At 41.8% G+C, this 7,265-nt stretch overlaps 1 protein-coding gene across 2 annotated transcripts in view; it reads right to left on the bottom strand.

Moving 5' to 3' along the window:
* The window catches only part of LOC124399241 (solute carrier family 41 member 1), a 36,189-nt gene extending 33,573 nt beyond the window's left edge, over positions 1-2,616 (bottom strand). Inside the window, exons 1-2 of one of the 2 annotated variants that reach the window (XM_046870060.1) lie at positions 1,521-1,697; positions 1,402-1,432 (exon numbers count right to left, since the gene is read on the bottom strand). The gene's annotated coding sequence lies outside the window, so the exon portion shown is untranslated. Of the gene's footprint in view, positions 1-1,401; positions 1,433-1,520; positions 1,698-2,581 lie in introns of those variants that run through there. The other variant, XM_046870061.1, reaches the window with a different exon arrangement.
* Positions 2,617-7,265: the final 4,649 nt, after the last annotated feature.

The raw sequence follows: 7,265 nt of genomic DNA, 5'->3' as shown, positions 1-7,265 counted from the left end.
GACCACATCAGCCCTGTTTTAATCATCTACACTGCTCCCAATTACATCTCACACTGATTATAAAATACTACTACTGACGTATAAAGCACTTAACGGTCTCGCACCGCAGTATCTGAGTGAACTTCTGTACTAGTATGATCCTCCACGCCTACTTAGATCAAAAGGTGCTGGCTATCTGTTGGTTCCTCAAATAATGAAGACTACAGCAGGGGACAGATCTTTCTCTTATAAAGCCCCACAGTTATGGAACAACCTTCCAATCAGTGTTCCAGACTCAGACACAGTCTCAGTGTTCAAGTCGAGGTTGAAAACTTATTTATTTAGTCAAGCCTTTTATCAGTAGATTTCTCTTAGGTAAAGGCACAGATCTGGAGGGAACATGGATATAGAGTGTTTGGTGAACTGGTATATTTTTATGCTGTCGTCTCCTCACATTCACACGTTCACTCGGGTTTGTTGATGGTGGTGTGGTGGGTCGTCTCTTATCCCAGAGATCCCTCATTTCTGTGTTACCTTCTGCTTCTCCCTTTTAGTTATGCTGCCATAGCGAGTCTTGCCGGAGTTCAAACTGCACAGTGACATTAACTTTCATACACCAATAGTTACACTTAATAATCCATATCCTTCTCTTCCGTCACCTCTCTCTCTCTCTCTCTCTCTCTCTCTCTCTCTCTCTCTCTCTCTCGGTCGAGTTAAACATGCTCCTGAGGTTCCAGTGACCACTGTTCCTGCCCCTCTCCCTCTGTGGATCTTCACACTTCTGTGCAGCTTGGGACGGTCTCTCATCAACACCTTGGGTGGTTCCATGTAATTCGGAGTAGAACGGTGCTTTGAGGACGGATTGGACTGTAGTTGGTGTCGGCGGTCTGCTGCACTGACTCGGGAGTGCAGTTTGCTTCTGATCATCATCACTGTAACCCGCAACTTTGTATATCTGCTTCAAATGGACATTTGGTGCAACCCAGATGAGGATGGGTTCCCTCTTGAGTCTGGTTCCTCTCAAGGTTTCTTCCTTATGCCATCTCGGGAGTTTTTCCTTGCCACAGTTGCTCATCAGGGACAAACATACTTACAAAGAACATATTTACGTTTAATCACCACATTATCTGTGTAAAGCTGCTTTGAGACAATGTTCATTGTTAAAAGCGCTATACAAATAAAAATACAAGACAAATAGAGACAGAGAGAGAGAGAGACAGAGAGAGAGAGATAGAGAGAGAGAGAGACAAAGAGATAGACAGAAAGAGAGAGAGATAAAGAGAGAGAGAGAGAGAGAGACAGAGAGAGAGAGAAAGAGAAAGAGAGAGAGAGAGAGAGAGAGAGAGAGAGAGAGAGAGAGATAAAGAGAGAGAGAGAGAGAGAGAGAGACAGACAGACAGATCAGGTGAACAGGTCCCTCACCTCTCAGTTCTGTGCACGTGCACTCAGTAGCCTGTAATAAGACATCATTACTGCACGTGCAGCTTCATCACGTGACAATAATAATAATAATAATAATAATAATAATAATAACAACGCACAACTCTGACGTCATCACTCCTCCGCCATTCATTAATTAAAAGTATTGCTGGTGTAATGCAGCTGCTCCTGAGCTCGCGCACATCGCGAATAATAGAAATAAAAATAAAAGAAATTAAAGAGAAAAATAAATCAGACTCTATTTACTCTGCCAATCAAACCACGCCCCGAAAACTGCGTCATTTCCGTTAAACCCACTTTCACTACAGGAAACGCTGACGGAGCGCGTGGATACTCCATGTTGCCAGATCTACAGAAAGCCCCTGGTTTAGATTTATTCTTTAGAATAGACTTTATTTGTCACATACACATTACAGCACAGTGAAATTTGTTCTTCATATCCCAGCATGCTCTGAAGCTGGGGTCAGAGTGCTACAGCACCCTGGAGTACAGAGGGTTAAGGGCCCAAGGGCCCAAGGGTGGCAGCCTGGTGATACCGGGGCTTGAACCCCCGACCCTCCGATCAGTAACCCAGTGCCTTAACCACTGAGCTCCCACTCCCCCTTATGTTTGATATGGATGTTTAATTACTCCACATTTCACACATACATTCATATTAAATATAAATATAAAAAAACAACATGTAAGTATTTGTTGTGTTCGCTGGGGGGTTAAATAATTCAATATAAAGTGTTTTTGAGTTACAGTAGAGTAATAATATTAAATATAAATCTATAAAGATGAAAGACATTTCATTTTATTAATATTTCTAATCACTATTCTCTAAAATATAGCAATTTCGTCTGATTAATCTTCTAGCAGAAAAACTACTTTTCACCTGTGTGTGTGTGTGTGTGTGTGTGTGTGTGTGTGTGTGTCATGTGCTCAGCTAGTGAAGTGAAAGCCGCTTGTGGAAAGAAAAGTCTTAAAGTTTAAGATTTGACTTATTATTTTTAGGTTTAAAATGTACAGAGCAAACAATGTACAGTGTAAACTTTACAGATTAAACAATGTACAGTGTAAACTTTACAGATTAAACAATGTACAGTGTAAAGTTTACAGCATAAAAATGTACGGTCACATTATTCAGAGATAAAAACACCACACTGCTGCTGCTACTTACCTCTCAGCCTCTCTCCCACTTAAAAAAAGAAATGTGTGTGTGTGTGTGTGTGTGTGTGTGTGTGTGTGTGTGTGTGTGTGTGTGTGAGAGAGAGAGAGAGAGGGATCCTCTTGAGAGCCCAAAATAACTCACAAGTGTGTGTGTGTGTGTGTGTGTGTGTGTGTGTGTGTGTGTGAGTGAATCAGTCTTAAATTTCTCCCTGTTGGCAGAAGTCTAATCTGACTCTGATGTGATCGGTAGCAGTAACAGAAAACATCTCACTGTATAGTTGTGAGTAAAAGTTTTAAGCCCGCTGTGGGCTTTGGGGTTTTACCACCACGATCACCACCTCACCACCACCACACACCACCATCACTACCACCTCACCACCATCACCCTGCCATCACCACACTACCACCTCAAAATCACTATTACCAACACCATCACTACCACCTCACCACACCACACCACCACCACCTCAACTTCACCACACCAGCCCCAACATCACTACAAGAGGTCCAATATCCACCACCACCATCACCACCACTATCACACCACGTCACCACACCACCACCATCACTACCACCTCAGCACCTCAAACCCCCACCACCACCACACCACCACCACACCACCACCATCACCACCACCACACCACCACCACCACCACCACCACCACACCACCACCACAAAACCACCACACCATCACCACACCACCACCACAAAACCACCACATCACCACCTCACTATCACCTCACCACCATCACCCTGCCATCACCACACCACCACCTCAAAACCACCATTACCAACACCATCACTACCACCTCACCACCACCACCTCAACTTCACCACACCAGCCCCAACATCACCACACTGTTTGCAGTGGTGATGGACAGGTTGAAGGACGAGGACATTTTTGAGACAAGGTGAGGGAGGTGAGATTGAGATGGTTTGGACATGTGCAGAGGAGGGACATGGGGTATATCAGTAGGAGAATGCTGAGGATGGAGACACCAGGAAGGAGGAAAAGAGGAAGACCAAGGAGCAGGTTTATGGATGTGGTGAGAGAAGACATGCAGGTAGTTGGTGTGAAAGAGGCAGATGTAGAGGACAGGGGGGGATGGAGACGTATGATCCACTGTGGTAATGGGAGAAGCCAAAAGAAGAAGAAGAAGAAGAAGAAGAAGAAGAAGATGAGTGAAGTAGTGTAATAAGTTTTAGTTGTCTTCACTAGATGGCAGTAAAACACTTTATGTGTAAGTTTAATCCAATCTGAGCTCATTATTAAACTGATTTCTCCTAAAATATCTACAGCATTTACACACACACACACACACACACACACACACACACACACACACACACACACACACACGCCAAACTAACCCTATGCCAAACTCTGCGTGTGTGTGTGTGTGTGTGTGTGTGTGTGAGAGAGAGAGAGAGAGAGAGAGAGAGAGAGAGAGAGAGAACTCAGATAAACAGATAAATAAAATACACTTATTAAATGAGCACTCTGAGAATTAAGAACTCCTTTGGGTTTTCCTTTGGTGTCCTCTGAAGATACTCCAGAACATTGTTCTCTATCAGATGAAGCCCATTTTGAAAGATCAAATTATCTATTCAACCCGCTGAAGAACCTGAGATGTTCTTTTTTTTTTTAAAATAAAATAAAAACCCAACCCAACTTTAAATTGTCCTCTACATCTGCACCTTCACCTTCACCCGAACCTCCACCTGAATCTCCACTTACATCTTTATCTCCACTCCTTCACTCTGGTACAAAATAGAATTTCTCTTGAAAGTGTTGAAGTGTTGAGTGTTTGTGTATGTGTGAATCTTTCAGCACCAGTGTGGTGTGTGACATCACAACTAACTGCCTGATTTGCATGGCCACGCCCAAAACTCACCCAGATTCTATTCTTCTTTCATCTAGTATGTGTGTTCCTTATCATAGAAATAAGAGTCCTGATGAGAACCTGAGGGAAGCTGGCAATGTTCATCTCTCAGTACTGAGTGTTTTCATAGGAATGAGCTCTGCAATATATCGGTTCTTCTCCTGAACCACTCATGTACAGCACCATCTAGTGGACATATAACATCCAACAGATAGCTAATTCTAACAACATCATGCAATAGCGAAGAAGTTCAGGAAAGATTTCTTAATATCTATCACCAGAACATGAACATGAAAACCTGAGATTTACATATAAAAGAGAAATTCTTTAAATCCTGATTTGGTGTAATGTCAGTTTCATAAGTTTCTTTGATTTCTATTCTGAGCACTTGGAACTCCATCATCATTCAGATTGAGTGTGAAGTTTTGAGCAGGGAATGATCTGATATTCTGTGTGTTCACGTGGAAATGCACAAAAGCTTGATGGAGGATTTAGACTTTCACAGAACAAAAAAGGCGCAATCCAGATTTCATATCTAATCGTGCAGAATTTGAATATCTAATAAAAATATTCTTCTTCTTCTTCTTCTTCTTGCTAATTTGTTCAGGACACGTTGATGGTGTTGAACAAACGATCAGTACGAATCTGTTCTTCATTAACAACACACACACACACACACACACACACACACACACACACACACACACACACACATGCGCACACAGACGGACACGCACACACACATGCACACACACACACACACACACGCACACACACAGGGACACACACACCATATGCCAGGACTTGCAGCAGCTCCACGCTCACTGCATGGTGTGTGTGGATTAGAAAGGACAGTCATATAAACACTGCAGTGATTTTCCCAGAGTGAATTTCACCTCTACATTTCTTCATCGTGTGAAATGATCCAACACTTATTATATCTATAATCTTAGTGTTATAGATGATAGATGAGTAAATCTTTGCAGATTAGTGTTAAGAAGTCTTCAGTTTATCCAAAAGGTTTGGAATGTGTTTGGAATGAAACTGTAACACTGAAGCATGCATGATGTTCTACATGACTGTGTGCTTCAGAGTTTGTGGAGAGAGTTTGGGGAAAAGCCAGATATGGGTGTGATGGTCATGGGTGAGCATACTTCTGGCTATTAAGCTTGTAGATCGTACCTGTAGCATATGGTTCCTCTGGTTAGAAAGTGTAGGGTTAGGGTTAGCACATTTGTACTAATAATCTGTGGAAACACTTCAGGAAGTAAAGAACCTGCATAAATCCAGTTTCTCCTGAACTGGTTAAAGCTGGTTAAAGCATGATTGGATTAATTATCATAATGTTTAGTTCCAGTCGAAAAGTACCGAACCCTGGCTTTCTGCTCCTCCACCATCTGGCCTCCATCACAGTTCTCCTTCACTCATGTGGTAGTGTTTAGAGCCCCTTCCTCTCTAATATCATGTGGTTCTTGCTGATGTTCTAATGCCAGCTATTCAATAAGGTTTTGTTCATGTGTGTGTGTGTGTGTGTGTGTGTGTGTGTGTGTGTGTGTGTGTGTGTGTGTGTGTGTGTGTGCTTGAGGCCAGGTTTAATTCCTCACGCTGCTGGAGTTGATAGTGATGTCATTGAGGACGCAGAGTTCCCAGGTCCTGCGTCATGATGTTCCAAAATCCACCAACAAAAAACAAGAAGGTGAAAAGATCTATTGAGCTGCTAGAAGAAGTTGGTCCTTGTTGTGGAATGAGTACAATCTGTGGCACTGAGGAAAGAGTTTCCATTAAAGCATGCCTGCTGAAGGGTGATGGCCACGCAGCAGGGAAAGAGTTTAACACAAACAGCCGTATGATGTGAAGCTGAACATCACATTAACACCTTCACTGAAGCTTTTTTTCTGATTACAGCTCACAGGAGAGAAACTGCTGATCCTGTAAAGGCCTTCAACCTCCAGAAATACACTCCGGTACCTAATGCTTTATTCATTTATAAAACACAACAGCCGTCCACACACACACACACACACACACACACACACACACACACACACACACACACACACACACACAAATAATACGCACACTCACTCATATACATATACATATACATACAGTACATATTTATACAAACACCAACACTCACATAGAACTTGGCAGTTTTGTCAGTATTCAGTCAGGTGTTTGATGGTGATTGCTGGTGTTTGTTGGTGCTCACGTGTGTGTGCTGTTAAATGGTCTGTATCAGAGTGGAGATCTCGGAAAGTTTATAGTCTGAGATCTGGACAAATCAGAAAAATGTAACTATCAGAGCTTCATAAACTTTATTATTCTTTTTATTATAATTATTTTAATTGTTACTATTTTTTATCAGTTCAGATATAATCTCTGCCACAGGATTCAGCAACGTCTCCAAACGGAGCTGCAGAAAACTGACTGAAGGCTTCATAAACACTTTAAGAGCCTTAAGGCTTCATAAACATTATATGAAACTGAAGGCTTCATAAACAATGTATTAGACTGAAGACTTCATAAACACTAAACTAGACTCAAGGCTTTATAAACACTGAATAACAGACTGAAGGCTTCATAAACACAGAACGAGACTAAGGGCTTCATAAACACTGAATAACAAATTGAAGACTTCATAAACACTAAATGAGACCAAAGGCTTAATAAACACTGAATAACAAACTGAAGGCTTCATAAACACTTAATAACTGATTGAAGCTTAATAAACACTGAATAACAAACTGAGAGCTTCATAAACACTTTATGGCACTGAAGGCTTAATAAACACTGTATGAGACTGAAGG

The sequence above is a fragment of the Silurus meridionalis genome, chromosome 16 (assembly GCF_014805685.1).
Source record: "Silurus meridionalis isolate SWU-2019-XX chromosome 16, ASM1480568v1, whole genome shotgun sequence".
In the NCBI taxonomy this organism is placed as follows: Eukaryota; Metazoa; Chordata; class Actinopteri; order Siluriformes; family Siluridae; genus Silurus; species Silurus meridionalis.
This window is presented reverse-complemented; position numbering and strand designations above follow the sequence as displayed.